This window comes from Agelaius phoeniceus, chromosome 2 (genome assembly GCF_051311805.1).
Source record: "Agelaius phoeniceus isolate bAgePho1 chromosome 2, bAgePho1.hap1, whole genome shotgun sequence".
Lineage (NCBI taxonomy): Eukaryota > Metazoa > Chordata > Aves > Passeriformes > Icteridae > Agelaius > Agelaius phoeniceus.
The window spans coordinates 14,573,374-14,587,832 of record NC_135266.1 but is presented as its reverse complement, the minus strand read 5'-3'; the positions used below and the strand labels follow the sequence as shown (position 1 = coordinate 14,587,832).

Genomic DNA, 14,459 nt, shown 5'->3' with positions numbered 1-14,459 from the left:
AGGAAGGAAGGAAGGAAGGAAGGAAGGAAGGAAGGAAGGAAGGAAGGAAGGAAGGAAGGAAGGAAGGAAGGAAGGAAGGAAGGAAGGAAGGAAGGAAGTGGCGGAAGGAAGGAAGGAAGTGGCGGAAGGAAGGAAGGAAGGAAGGAAGGAAGTGGCGGAAGGAAGGAAGTGGCGGAAGGAAGGAAGGAAGGAAGGAAGGAAGGAAGGAAGGAAGGAAGGAAGGAAGGAAGGAAGGAAGGAAGGAAGGAAGGAAGGAAGGAAGGAAGTGGCGGAAGGAAGGAAGGAAGGAAGGAAGGAAGGAAGGAAGGAAGGAAGGAAGGAAGGAAGGAAGGAAGTGGCGGAAGGAAGGAAGGAAGTGGCGGAAGGAAGGAAGGAAGTGGCGGAAGGAAGGAAGGAAGGAAGGAAGTGGCGGAAGGAAGGAAGTGGCGGAAGGAAGGAAGGAAGGAAGGAAGGAAGGAAGGAAGGAAGGAAGGAAGGAAGGAAGGAAGGAAGGAAGGAAGGAAGGAAGGAAGGAAGGAAGGAAGGAAGGAAGGAAGGAAGGAAGGAAGGAAGGAAGGAAGGAAGGAAGGAAGTGGCGGAAGGAAGTGGCGGAAGGAAGGAAGGAAGGAAGGAAGGAAGTGGCGGAAGGAAGGAAGTGGCGGAAGGAAGGAAGGAAGGAAGGAAGGAAGGAAGGAAGGAAGGAAGGAAGTGGCGGAAGGAAGGAAGGAAGGAAGGAAGGAAGGAAGGAAGTGGCGGAAGGAAGGAAGGAAGGAAGTGGCGGAAGGAAGGAAGGAAGGAAGGAAGGAAGGAAGGAAGGAAGGAAGGAAGGAAGGAAGGAAGGAAGGAAGGAAGGAAGGAAGGAAGGAAGGAAGGAAGGAAGGAAGGAAGGAAGGAAGTGGCGGAAGGAAGGAAGGAAGGAAGGAAGGAAGGAAGGAAGGAAGGAAGGAAGGAAGGAAGGAAGGAAGGAAGGAAGGAAGTGGCGGAAGGAAGTGGCGGAAGGAAGGAAGGAAGGAAGGAAGGAAGGAAGGAAGGAAGGAAGGAAGGAAGGAAGGAAGGAAGGAAGGAAGGAAGGAAGGAAGGAAGGAAGGAAGGAAGGAAGGAAGGAAGGAAGGAAGGAAGGAAGGAAGGAAGGAAGGAAGGAAGGAAGGAAGGAAGGAAGGAAGGAAGGAAGGAAGGAAGGAAGGAAGGAAGGAAGGAAGGAAGGAAGGAAGGAAGGAAGGAAGGAAGGAAGGAAGGAAGGAAGGAAGAAAGAAAGAAAGAAAGAAAGAAAGAAAGAAAGAAAGAAAGAAAGAAAGAAAGAAAGAAAGAAAGAAAGAAAGAAAGAAAGAAAGAAAGAAAGAAAGAAAGAAAGAAAGAAAGAAAGAAAGAAAGAAAGAAGAAAATTGGAATTACCCAAGTATTGAGTTTATCTCAAAAGAGAGAACAAGGGGCATTAAAATTGAGAAAATCCAGGTGTATGGAACAAGCATATACTGCCTTAATTGAAACCCAGAAACATTCTAATTGCTAGAAAATGCTAATAAGCAAAACTACTGGTTCCTTAAGTGAACATTTTACTAAATCACAGGCATTTAATTTCCTCTTGTGCATTTAAATAGCATGCATTGCCTGAAAATAAAGCACCACAAGAAATGTGAAGATTATGTTTATGAAAAAAATAATTGTTTTGACAATTAGAGTTTCTTCAAAATGATATTTTAAAATATTATGCATCAGCTAAGCTCAGAGAAAGCACATAATTTGGCACTAATTTGTCTCTAGTTTGAAACAGAGGGCACATTTCAGTGAAGTGTCTTCAGTAACCTTAGCAAGGGAACTTAAAGGAGCTCCTCATTTGACTAAGGGGATGGAAAGATCTGGCACTTTGGAAATCCCAGTCTTGCAATATCCTTATATTTCTAAGGAGAGCAACTTCATTAGTGCATTTTTAAAAGAACATTAAGTGATTAACTGATAATTAACCAGTGGAATTGATTTTGATTTCAGACCATCAGCCCACACATTTTTAGGGTCATTTGACTTAAAGACAGAAACTTCTCTGCAATTCAGAGAAGTGGACTTTTGGCACAGAATTAAGAGATTTTGCTTAGAATTACTCTGGAAGTTTTATATTAGTTATCAAGGTTTGATAGGACCTCCATTGTCAGGACCCAGGACATCCCTCTGGCTGTCCTGAGCAGCCAAGACCCCTGCCAGAGGTCTCAGAGACCCCGGCCCAGAGCCCAAAATGCCTGTGGTTTTGATTATGACCCATGGAACAAGTTACCAACCTTAGATGAAGATCTGTAAGCCATGACTAATTAAGTAGAATGATAGTGAATTTATCACAAGGTGAAAAAGTAGATTTTGGGGTTTTTTAGAATGGGGATTCAGGGGGGCAAGATGGAGGGATCTGGGCATGTCCAGCCTTTCTCCTTCTTCTTCATGGCCTCCATCTTCTGCTGTGATGTTGGCACTTACAGACTGGTTTAGAGTAGAAGCTCACTGTCTAACAAAGGTGATAGGTATTGGAAAGTAATTGTAAACATTGTACATGTAGTTTTTAGTATAAAATATAACACCGCCCCAGGGGAGGCAGAGTGCCTGGATTGTCTTGCTGAGCGGACCTCAGCAGGACAGGAGAAAGAATTTATAAATAAGATACAAGAAACAACCTTGAGACCAAGAAATGAAGAACCCTGACTCCTTCTTCAAGGTCCGGACTGGGAAAAGAGACTTTCGAACTCTTCTCGGGGTCAACTCTGACAAGCTAGAGATCCCAACACTCCATTTAATTCCTCTGACTGGACAACTGGAATATTCCTGATCTTGCCACTGAAACAGCAGACTGGCCCTTGAAAATTCCCAGCTGGCCTGCAAATTTTCTCAGGACAAGTCATTTGTGCTAAAGGACAACTCCATTCTTATCTTGCTTTCCTCCTGAAAAAGCTGTGGCAGTAACCCTGCCCCATGCAGGCAGCTTGCCCTGGGGTCTGCTCAGACACTGCAGTGAGACACCCCCATTTCACCAGGGCCAAGCATTCAGTATTCACCTAACGGGGCTTTTCAATGAGCTCAGAGCAGCTGTGACCTGGCATTCACTGCTTGCTAAGCAGTCTTCCCTCTCCTCTGCCCACAGAACCATGATTGTGCTGGCCCTGCTTTATTAAGAAAATTTGGTTATTAATGTATGGGGAATTGTGTGCCCCAAGAATATTGGCACAGACAACAGGAACACTGACAGCTTAAAGGGACAAGCTTCTAAGGAATCAAGTCTGTGTTTGGGCTGTGACTGAAGGTCCACAGAAATTAATGGACCAAATAACTTCAAAAAGAGCACATTTTTCATCTTAGTGGCCACATTCAGTGCTTCAAGGAATTTTTAAACTTCACTGAAGATACAGAAACTGTTACACATAAATGGAATAATAATTCCATTATTCCACATGGAATAACTTCCAATAAATGGAAGTTCAGGTCTTAATCTTTTTACAAACCTAATACAAGCAACAAATTTGGTGAAGCTACACCAACAACTGAAAAAAAACTCCAGTGAGAATAAGTCCTTTGCTTTAGCAGAGAATGGGTGATAAGTATAGCCTTGTGAACTGTGTAAAAGTTTTATTGTGCAGAAGACTGGTAAAAGTCTAGCAAAAGCAAAGGAAAAAGATGTGAAACAGCACAGACATCTCAACTGTGCCAGGTTTATAGTATAGTATATATAGCTTGTAACTTATATTTCAGCATTATAAAAATATATTTAATCAAATCTACTGAGAACTGTTTTAGGAAGGAATGCTGTGTTTCTTCTGACTCTACTCTTCAGCTGACTATTTGGCTTCCATAGGTCACTTCCACACACAAAAAGCAATTGCTTTTTTACAACATTTATGTATCCATTATAATTATAAAATAAGTTCAACTTCTTTCTTTTAGATTTACAGAAGTGTTTTTGCATCTCCTGAATAGGAATTGATTGCATCCATGATGACAGGCTGCTTCAAGGACACTGAAGCACACATGTGACATCCACAGGGACCACCCCCATTTCCTGGGAAGGCTGGCATAATTTCCTCAGTCATCCTCATATTCACCTTACCACTTCCTCACGCTTTCTCAAAAAATGTGGGTATCTCAAACATCTTGCAGAAAGACAAATCTTATAGATCTAGATTTATCTTAATTTTCTGTAAATAGTCATTCCCACCTGCTCTGTTTGCTGTTCTGCTGGATGATGCCATCTCTGCAGGTGAGCTGAAGTGCTTCAGCTCCATTAGAAAAAGTTCAGTCATACACAGGATCTGAAATCTGAATTCTATTTCATCAGAATGAAATACTTGCTGAAATCTCTCCTACTCCTTCACGACAAAAACCAAAATAAAACAAAGCAACAACAACAAAACCCAAACCACACAAACCCACAAGGAAAAACCACAGTGCCTGAGCATCTATTTGCACAGCCCTGTCATCGCCTACTTTAAGGCAGCGTCATTCACCTAAGATAACTCCAGATCTATCAGGCAAATTTGGCTGCCCAAATATTTCTTTGCATGATTCTGAATATTTCATCCACATTATAAGCAAAACTCTTACTTTTAATATTGACCTTTGTAATTTGACTTCTGTTCACTGTAAGCTCAAAACTGCTCCTCAGTTCAGGTAGGAAATTGCTTTTTCAAAGCAATACCCTAAGGCACACCAAAGTAACAAGGAAATTCAGCTGGCATGCTCCTCTCTGCACTCCTTGCTTGCCAACACGAGTCAACAAAATGCTGCTGTCAGGAGGCCACTTGGGATGAGCCACCTCTAGCAGCAATGCCCAAATTTATGGGAGTGATAGTGCCTATGGACTGCAAAGCTTTCCTGTACGTCCTCGAGCACCCAGAGTGCTGTCCCATCCCTGGCAGTGCTCCAGGACAGGTTGGAGGCAGCTCTGAGCAACCTGGCCTTGAGGAAAGTGTCCCTGCAGATGGCAGAGGGGGTTGGAGCTATGTGATCTTTAGGGTGCCCTCCAGCCCAGATGGTTCTGTGATGTTCTGAAGGCTGGAGGTCCATCTGACATTCTCACAGCCTTGGGTTGCTCTTCTTTCCACGGGTGACCCAACTCAGCAAGGAGCCCACACTTCCCAAGCATCAAGGTAGAACACTCTTGTACTTGGGAAAGCAGGAATAATATTGCTTACCCAGCCTGACAGACAGTGCCATGAACCTGCCTGGAGAATCCTTTTATTATGCCTGGCCCATGAAGATACAACAGGTGAGAATTCCTGTCAGAGATTAATGTCACAAAAAGAATACGTTCTTGGGCCAAAGAGTGATGACAATTAAATCACAGAAGTTTTATTAATTCTCATTCTATCTACAAAAAAGCCCAAATCTAAACAGACAACAAAAACCACAGAAAACAATTTCTTATGCAAATAATTTAATAAATGTAAAAGATTGTATTTGTTCTTAGCAAGCACCCAAACACTGAGAAGTAGGTATATTTTACATACTGACCAGAACCTTGTCTCTGTTTAGGGTCCAGAGAGGATCTAACTTCACACTGCTGATGAAAGGGTGAAAGAATCTGAGGATAAAATGAACACATATAAAGTGGGGAATGATATTTATGTGTGAAAGTCAAATCCAGAGTCTTGCCCTTTCAAGCAAGTTGCATTTGTGGAAAAAAAATACATCTCAATACTTAGTTTACACAGAATTCAGTAGGTTTCTACATATATAAATGGGGACTTACTTACATAAACTCCTGGGAGGAACATGAACACAGAATAATAAGAATACCAGATTACTGTTCTTAATATTGAATCACTAATAATGAAGGAAATCAGTGCAGTGCAATTTCTTTTTCAAATACAATTCAGTGGTGTCAACAAACACCATTCCAAACTCACCAGCCCAAGGCTGTGTGGGGAGAGACAACATCTATTTTCATTCCATGTACAATTCTTAAAAGCAACACTCTAATTGAATGATTCAGAAATACTGGGTCTTGGAGCAGTTATTTTTTTCCCAGTGCTCCAGAATAATACTTCAAAATACTCAAAATACTTCAAAATCCAACAGAATGTCTCCATAAAAATGTAGGGATCCCATTCTGTACGGCATCAGTGAAAATCTATGGTCCAACAGTCTCTGTGCTCTCCAATGGGAGCTTTCCTGATTTATTTGCCCTGGAAGTTGTCTCTGCTTCCAGTAGACTCCCCTTCCCTGGCACATGGTTTTGGGGTGGCATTAAAGCAGCAAACATCAGGAAACTGCTTCTACTGCCTCCCCATCCTCTGCTGAGCCTCCCAACACCATGCAAGCAGCCATTCCTCCTTGCTGTTCCTCTGGCTCCTCCTGTCTCTCCTGTTGGGATGTGACACAAGGATGTGCAGGTGCAGATCCTTGGCTTCCCCAGGGAGCTTCCAGCCCTCATCGTCAGGCTCTCACAAAGATCCTCACACTGCAGCTCTTGGCAAAGCCCAGCTAGTCCTAAAAAGGAGCCCAATAGACAACTTATTTTGACAGCTTTTGAAGTTATCTTTCTTACTGGCTTTTTTCCCTTCTGTCTTTAATAACTTCACCTTCTAATTAGGTCCCATGAAGATACATCTCCTCATTTAACTTAAAAGGTTCATTGACCCTCTGGCATACTGCTATAACCCAGTAACCTGTGAGTACAGTAATTAGGACATTATAAAACACTGACTTGATCTGCACACTTCACATTCAGAGGAAGAGACGTGCTGTGCTGCAAAGAGAGCTGGCTGAAGCAAGGGAAGCCCAAAGTGAAGGAAAAATTAATAATTTAGGAAAGAAAGTTGGGATTATTCACAGGAAGAAGAGATTGATTGGAGCAACAAACTTCAAGGAGAGTTGTTAAGGGCAGCACTCAATTTGCTTCAAGAAAGCTCCAGGAGCAGTAAAGAATCAAAAGAGAGCAAAAGGCAGGAGAGGGAAGGGCAGCAATCACTCTTTGACTTTTGTAACACCTTCCTACTGCAGCAGACTCACAGTAACAGAGCACATAAGAAACTAGCCAAGAGTCAGCCCTTGTCACATGCTGCTCCTGGTGTGACCTGTGAAACGTGATGGTCCCAAACTGTCTTCACTGCATTTGTGCAAACATTCATGTAGCTTCACAAGGACATTCATGCAAATCCAAGAGGCACAATTTAAGAGGCACAAGGAAATCACAGCACCTTTCCTAAAGTGTTTTTCTGGTGAAGGCAACTGCCTCATTCTATTCTTATTTACTATTACATTATTTTTCAGCCAATAAAAGTGGAATGTGTCAAAACAGCTGACAGCACCAAACAGCAAGAGACAGATGAAACTGCAGATACAAGCTGGGGCTATACATCACTGACTGTGGGTACGAAGCAGGATTTCAAGCACTTGTTTCAGACATCCCTGAAAGTAATGGCTCATGAACCACATCCTGGGCTTTTTAATCATCACAGATGTACTGCCTCCAACAGGAGTGCACTGCTAAATATACGTGTACTGATGCCCAACATGATACTCTAAAATAAGTGTATCGGGCTTAGATCTGTGTCAAAATAAAAAATGCATTAAGGGTGTACATGGAACTGTACTTGTACCAATGAAGAATGTAGCTCATTAAATTGCTAGATTTAATGACAAGATTGTTAACATTGCAGAGATATCTGCAAAATCCTTTGGATCATCCTGGATTATCTCTTCAGCTATTCCTCTTACATAATTTTAATTTCCTTGGCTGTTAATCCTGTTAGGGAGGAGGTTTTGAACAAACACTTTAATTTTGCAAATTGATTTCCATGATAGCCCTTTTTAATTGTGCCCCTTCACCATTCAAGTTCTGCAATAATATTATGTAATGGAGCCCACACATCACCCTTCCCTCTTTTATAAAAACAGTCACATAACACCATGTACTTTTACAGGCACCTCAGAAAAATGATTTGCTGGTTCCAAAACCCACACACAATTCTTTTTTTTTATTTTTTTTCCCACAGAGATCCTGATTTGCTTCTTCAACATCAGTTATTTATCCCTGTAGCAGCCTGAAAAAATAGGCAACGTTAGTCACTCCTGTAAATCCTGAATAAGCGATGTTAACGATTACAGTTTACAAAACTGTTACTGCAGGAGACACCTCAAAGTTCATCAATGAAATAAAGTGTGCCTTAAAGTCTAGTGCTATTCCTATGAATCAAACCTTTCCTACTTTATAGAAGCAGGCACACTTTGAGGGTATGTGTGTCTGGGGAGCTCAGCTTGCTGTAATTCCATAAACATTTGTCCTCCCTGCAGAGTCAGGAAGGGACTCAATCAGGTGTGATGTGACCTGGCGTGAAAACGCTGGGGTGCAGACACACCTTCTACCTCACCAGATATGTGTCTTTGAAACTGGTCCCTTAAAGCCCTGCATTTCATGTTTGGCCAGGAGAAAGAGGAAAGGCTGTGGTGATGCACAGACAAACTTCAATTCCTGTTCAAAAAACTTTTCTCCCTCTTTTTGATTTTTTTTTTAATTCTCCATTATATTGGAAGCTATAACACTACTGCATCCACAGTGCACCTAATGGCTTGAAAGGAAGGAGTTTCTGGAAGAAACAGTTATCCCAGCTTTACTTGGTATCTGACCAAATTCTTTCTCTCAAGCATCATCTTTATCAACCATGCTTTGTTTTCACATTAGAAGAAAATTTTCCCCTAGATGGTCAGCACGAGATCCAGGTAAGTGTGGGATGGTAATTTTGGCATTTGGTTGTTTAAAACAGACTTTATGCCAATGATAAACAAACCTCAAAGGACACATTCCAGTCAAAGGCAATGTTTGTGTAGATTTCAGGACTCCATCTCTCTCCAACAGGCTGCCTTTCCACAATAATGTTCCCATTTCGTTTCCATATTTTCCTTGCTGTGAACCAAAGAGGTTCATGAGAAGCTTTAGAAAAATCTTCCATAAGAGATTATGCAATGAAAGACATTTTCTCTGCTCAGCCAGTTCTGATCTCCAAACACTATGAAAAATTTTGCAAATAATTGTAACTATATGAGCCAACTCTCATCTAAGCTGTCAGAAAAGATTGGGAAGCACTTGCAAAGGACTAAGGGCATTTGGAAGCATGTCAGAAGGATTAAATAAGGAAAAAGAATTGTGTGGGTCTTTGAAGGAGATGGCACAGAGAAGAAAAGAATGGAGAGGAGAAGACAGCATAAATAATGTTTCAAAGCTGGAAGTGTCATAATCAGGTCAAAAGGGAAAAAAAGATGGCTTTAGCAATCTGTGGGTTTATAGCTTGAACGGAGATCAGAGAGCGTGTGTTATCACAGACAAGGATGTAAAGGGTTCTGGAGAAGGAGATGTAAAATTGTTTCAGTCCAAGTTTTCTCACCATAGAGCTCAAAACCTCCATGTCCCAGCCTTACTTGAGAGCATCACTATCAAAATATAAGCAGCATTCATAACCATTTCTGCTCCTCCTTTTATCCAGTCCCACATTTCACAGTTTAATAAGTCACCATGGTGGATGAAAAGCCTTTCTTTGACCACATTTAAGCTGTTGGTCTATTTACACAGCAGGTGCAGGAAAAAAAAAAAAAGCTGCCCTTGAGTTTCCATTCTCCATTAGCCTTGCCAGCAAAGGAATTCTGTACCAGTTTCTGTACCAGTTTAGGAAAAGCTCACATTTTATGTGGCTGTGGGTAGAGAAGAAGGAGACGAGCAGGTAGCAACAACCCTGTCTCTCTCTTAGTCTGGGGTTCATTTCAGCTGCATTGTTTATACTTAGGCTTTGGGTTTTGGCATTTTTCCTTTAATTTTATATCTCTATGAATTCACACATATTATGATAAGACAATAAGGTTAGGTGTACAAAGTCAGCTATTCAAATCCAAAATTCAGGATTTCTTCAAAAATCAGCATCAGGGCACACAGAATTGAAGCAATGTCCTACAGACCCACCTTGATATAAAATCACTCTGGCTAAAAGGTAAGCCTGTGTCTCCATCCTGTATGAACCCAGAAATATGGTTGGATAGTGGCCTTTGCAAGTGTTTTCTGGCATCAGAGAAACAAATGTATGCCCTTGTCCTCTGGTCCTCTGGGTGCAGGATGTTCAACATCCTCAGGTCTCAGCCACTCCCTCTCTCACCACTTTCTAGGTCTTTTATTTTCTCCTTCCTGACCAGACACCTCACCCTTCTCTGCCGACCAGGTACCTCACCCTTCTCTGCCCTGCTTCAATTTCTTTACTTTTATTATTGGAAACTGCTCTCCCATTTCTGCTGAAACAAAGAAAGTCTTAAAAGGAAAAGGCTTCTTTTAGAGTCAGCCCAGGAGATCCAGTCCAGTCCCATGTTGTTCAGAAAAATTTGATATTATTCAAGTTGATCATCAGGGCAAAAAAAATTAAACTGAAACATACTAATTGAAATTCACTCAGCAAAAATTAGCTCTTTCAGAGCCCCTCTGGTCGAGAGTAAACCCCACTCATGGACTCTGACCACAGATTAATGTAATGATAAGTGATCCTTTTTCTTATTTTTTTTTTTAAAGGAAGTATGAAACTCTCTTCAGCATGTCTAGAGTCCCACTTCTGGGAGCCAACATAGTCATACCAATATATCACTGTCACTGCTTGATAAACAGCCCCAGATTTATGACAGACACAGGACCCTAAAATAAACATATAACAAACTGTTCTGAGACCAGTAGAAGAAGCAGAGCCTGATTTATTAGAGATGAGTTATAGCTGAATTTTCTAACAAACTAAGCTCTGACCAATCCTTTTCCCTTGGCTGAAACAGCCAAAACACTTATTTCAGAGGTGGTCTGCCTAGTGCAATTGAGGATGTGCTCATGTTAGTCCATCCCTTACTGGTCCCTCCCCTTTTTTTTCCAAGTCAACTTTTCAACTTCAAACCTGTTAGAAAATTGTGTATCTATCTACTCTATCTCCATGTGAAATTCGGCAAAACAGCTTGAAAGTTATTGGAGAAATTATACATATATGTGCATTATCTTCATACAGACATTAGTTGAAACAATAAATCTTAGATCTGTGCAGGATACAGATATTTTCATAGTTTTCCAAGTACTGATATAATTTTTCTTTTATTAAAAATGTCTATAATATCCATTGATTCTGTAGATCATACAGGTCTGTAGATCATTTTTAGATCATAGAAATTCAAAATTCAAATTATGATGAGTGACCTGCAATAACGTAGTCAGAAATAACTGTTTAGAGAGGAATGAGTCAAAGCCAGTCTGTGATGCCTCTGACTGCTGACCCATGTTTATTCAGCAAAGGCACACACACTGTGCTGTGGGGCACCTATGCCAGAAGCTTCTGGGTCAAACCACTAAAGATCTTTCAACTTGGCCTTCACTTTCTTTCTTAAATGTCTTAGTGAGAATATCCAATACAAAAATATCCTGGTATATTTGATTTGATTTCTCTGTATTATAGGAGGAATGATGGTGCTTTCCCATAAGTACAGTTTACACAACAGGGAACAAATTATTCCAAATGTCAGTGGCAGTGAAGACAAAGACCTAATTTGAAGTATCAGAGACAAAAATTAGTGGGGAAATAAGTAAGGGGAAAATTAAGAACTGATAATACAGAGGGAATAACCCAAAATCTCTGAATAACCTACTGCAATTTACACACCCTTCAGAAATGCAGTTTTTTGAATTAATGTGGTTGTATAGAATACATACTGCTATTCCTCAGCCCATGTGAATACAGATTTCAGCCTTAGGAAGAGTATGTTCTTTCAGGGAACTCTGAAATACCTGTTCTGTTTATTCTATCCTACCCTTTCCTATCCTACCATATCCTATTCTTCTTACATCTCACTTATCATTGCATCTTGTCACAATCTTTCAGCTGAATGTTACATAATATTACTCAAAACTGTTACATCCAGTATTCCAAAATTTTCAGTAATTGTTTTATTCTTGAGACAATATTTTCCTAAAAATAAAAAAATGCAAATTCATATTACACTGACTAATTTATATATTTTTTAAATCCAGATATTTTCACAAAATACAAAGTGAATCCTTGTGCTCCTGAAACTAAAATGGGATTTAATTAGACAGAAGGTAGCTCTTGGTGCTGGGGCTAGTAGAGTTAGCATCCCTACAGCCATTCCCATGGCCAGAAAATGCAAGCTGGTAGCTTTTGGTGATTTTTGTCGATCAGACACCAACAAATAATTTTGAACCTTTTGATTGCCTTTTGAAAATGACCCACTGGACCTAATTTGAGTATCCTTTTTCTTCTTGATTTCAAGAAGATCTGGGTGTAAGCAGATCTTCTTGAAATCTGCACATCTGAAACTGTCTGTGGTCCTAATCTCTAGTGACTGTAGGTTAAATATTGGAATTGTTTGGGTTTTTTTATGAAAGGTTTCAGAAAGATGCTCCCTCCAGAATCAAAATGGCACTGGGTACTTTCACTCTAAGTGACTTCTGGAGATAAATGCCATCCACTTAAACTTCAATATTTGCTGTCGTTTTTGAGTTTCACAGCTGTGTAGCTCCTGACCCACATGTATTTGACCTGCACATCCTAATGATGCACAGCACAAAGTGGTGTGACCTTGGAGAGTGGACCTTGGGGTCCCAGCGTTACACCAACAGGACAAAAAGATAGCTATGAAACTAAATAAAGTGCTCAAAGTTAAAATTTCTCTTTTAAGATCAATGAAAATATTTTATTTGAAGAAGTTATGGCCCATTTCTGTTAATAATGAGGCTGCTGCCAGACAACCTAAGAGATATGTCCCCCCAGGCAATGGTACAGAATTAAAACCAAGTAAAAGAGAATACAATATATTAATTAATCATTGGACTTGCAGCTTCTCATTAACAGTCTCCACTGAAGTTTCAGTAATTCCTAAGCATTCCATAATAAAATTGAACCCACTTCAGGGATTCAAGCAACAACAGATTAATTCAGCAAACTTCTGAACATAGTGTGGGGATTGAGTTCTAATCCTAAATCTAAGGAGGATTAAGGAGGGAAATACCATGAACACAGAAAGGCCAAGACAAAACCAGCCAACCAAAAAACAATGAAGCAAGACAAGGCAAATTTTCTATTATATTAAATTTAAATATATTAAATATTCAATTCTTTTTTTCTCGCAAAAACTAGAGAAGTTGGATTGCCCGATGCTATAAAGAGATTTTTCAAAGAAATATGAATGCTACCATCTACAAATTAAAGGTTTGGAATTTTTTGTTGGAGTTTCTTTTTGGTGGCGGGGTTTTTTTGTTGGTGATTGATTGGTTCAGGTTTTTTATTTTTTACATTTTGACTTAACACATATAAAGTAAAGGGTTTAGTTAGTGAAGGACCAAAAACTTTAAATTTGCTGAGACATTCTGAATACTCCATTTCTCTAGTCAGATGCCAGGAAGCCTGGGTTCAATTATTTTGCATCTTGTTCTGGACAAAGATTTCTGTTGAGCTCTGTCTAGGCTGAAGTGTGAACTTATTAGCCTTGCTAGCACCTTTAGAGACAAGAAGATCTTCAAGGGGAGCAGTGGACAAGCAGAGGAGGACCTGGCTAAGAACAGATCCTTTCATATGTGCTTTCTGTGGCACAGGGTTGCTTAGTCATGAGGAAGTGATGCAGGTCAAAGAGTCCTTTTTTTGGAGCCACATAAATAGAGTTTTCTAAGAAATTTTACAGAACATTCAGCTCCTGTGCATTTTCCTTAAGTGTCCCATGTTCCTTGAAAGAAAAAAACAACACAGAAAACCACTTTTCTTTTCCCAAGAGTTTCATTTTTCGTCTTCAGCATGGTTTTACAAGTTCATGAGGATAAAAAAGGCAGTAAAAGCATTAAGTCAGTCCAGCTTATTCTAATAAACAATGTTATTCTTGCAGTCACCATTTAGCTAAATGGTGCCCCACTTCAAATACTAGCATTATGAGTTCCCAAGGAAAAAAAAAAAAGTAATTCTAAATTTTTTAACATAAAAAAAAAGAAAAAGTCTACTCAATACAAGTAAGAATGCCATATTCTGGTAACTTTGAATTAGGTTTGCCATAAATTTAGAGGGCTATAGAAAAATGTATTTCAGGACAGGCTGAGTTTTTCCTTAACAAAAGTTACAGCCATTATTTTTTTTTCTAAATTAAGTCAGGATAACTCTAGAAGGGCTCTGCATCAGTTACTCCACTGATAAAATATTGTCTATGTAAGGCAGTGAAGAGCTAAGGAAATCACAGAGCTCTCAAAGAATCATAAAGAAAAAACCCAGTGCTGTATTAGAGTGGTCCCCTCACCAGCACCATTTAAGTTCACACATTACTTTTCTGTATTTCTGTCTCAGTGCCAGGGACTTATTCAATACAAGGAAGTATGAAGAGGAACAATGGCTTTTTTCACCTTTACAGAAGCCAGCTCCACAACTGCAGTGAGCAGATATTCTGCACCATGCAATGACAGCAAGGCAGGATTGAGTTTTAAGTTTAATTCTGCTGTGCCATAAAGA

At 40.1% G+C, this 14,459-nt stretch overlaps 1 protein-coding gene across 25 annotated transcripts in view; it reads right to left on the bottom strand.

Annotated features, from left to right (window-relative positions):
- Positions 1–14,459, bottom strand: part of LOC129117519 (uncharacterized) — a 415,270-nt gene that overhangs the window by 205,402 nt on the left and 195,409 nt on the right. For 4 of the 25 annotated variants that reach the window (XR_013180184.1, XR_013180183.1, XR_013180197.1 and 1 more), the window contains one exon: positions 5,553–6,438. The exons of 19 other annotated variants lie outside the window; for them this stretch is intronic. The gene's annotated coding sequence lies outside the window, so the exon portion shown is untranslated. Of the gene's footprint in view, positions 1–5,552; positions 6,439–10,563; positions 13,693–14,459 lie in introns of those variants that run through there. 2 more of the 25 variants (XR_013180198.1, XR_013180181.1) reach the window with 2 other exon arrangements.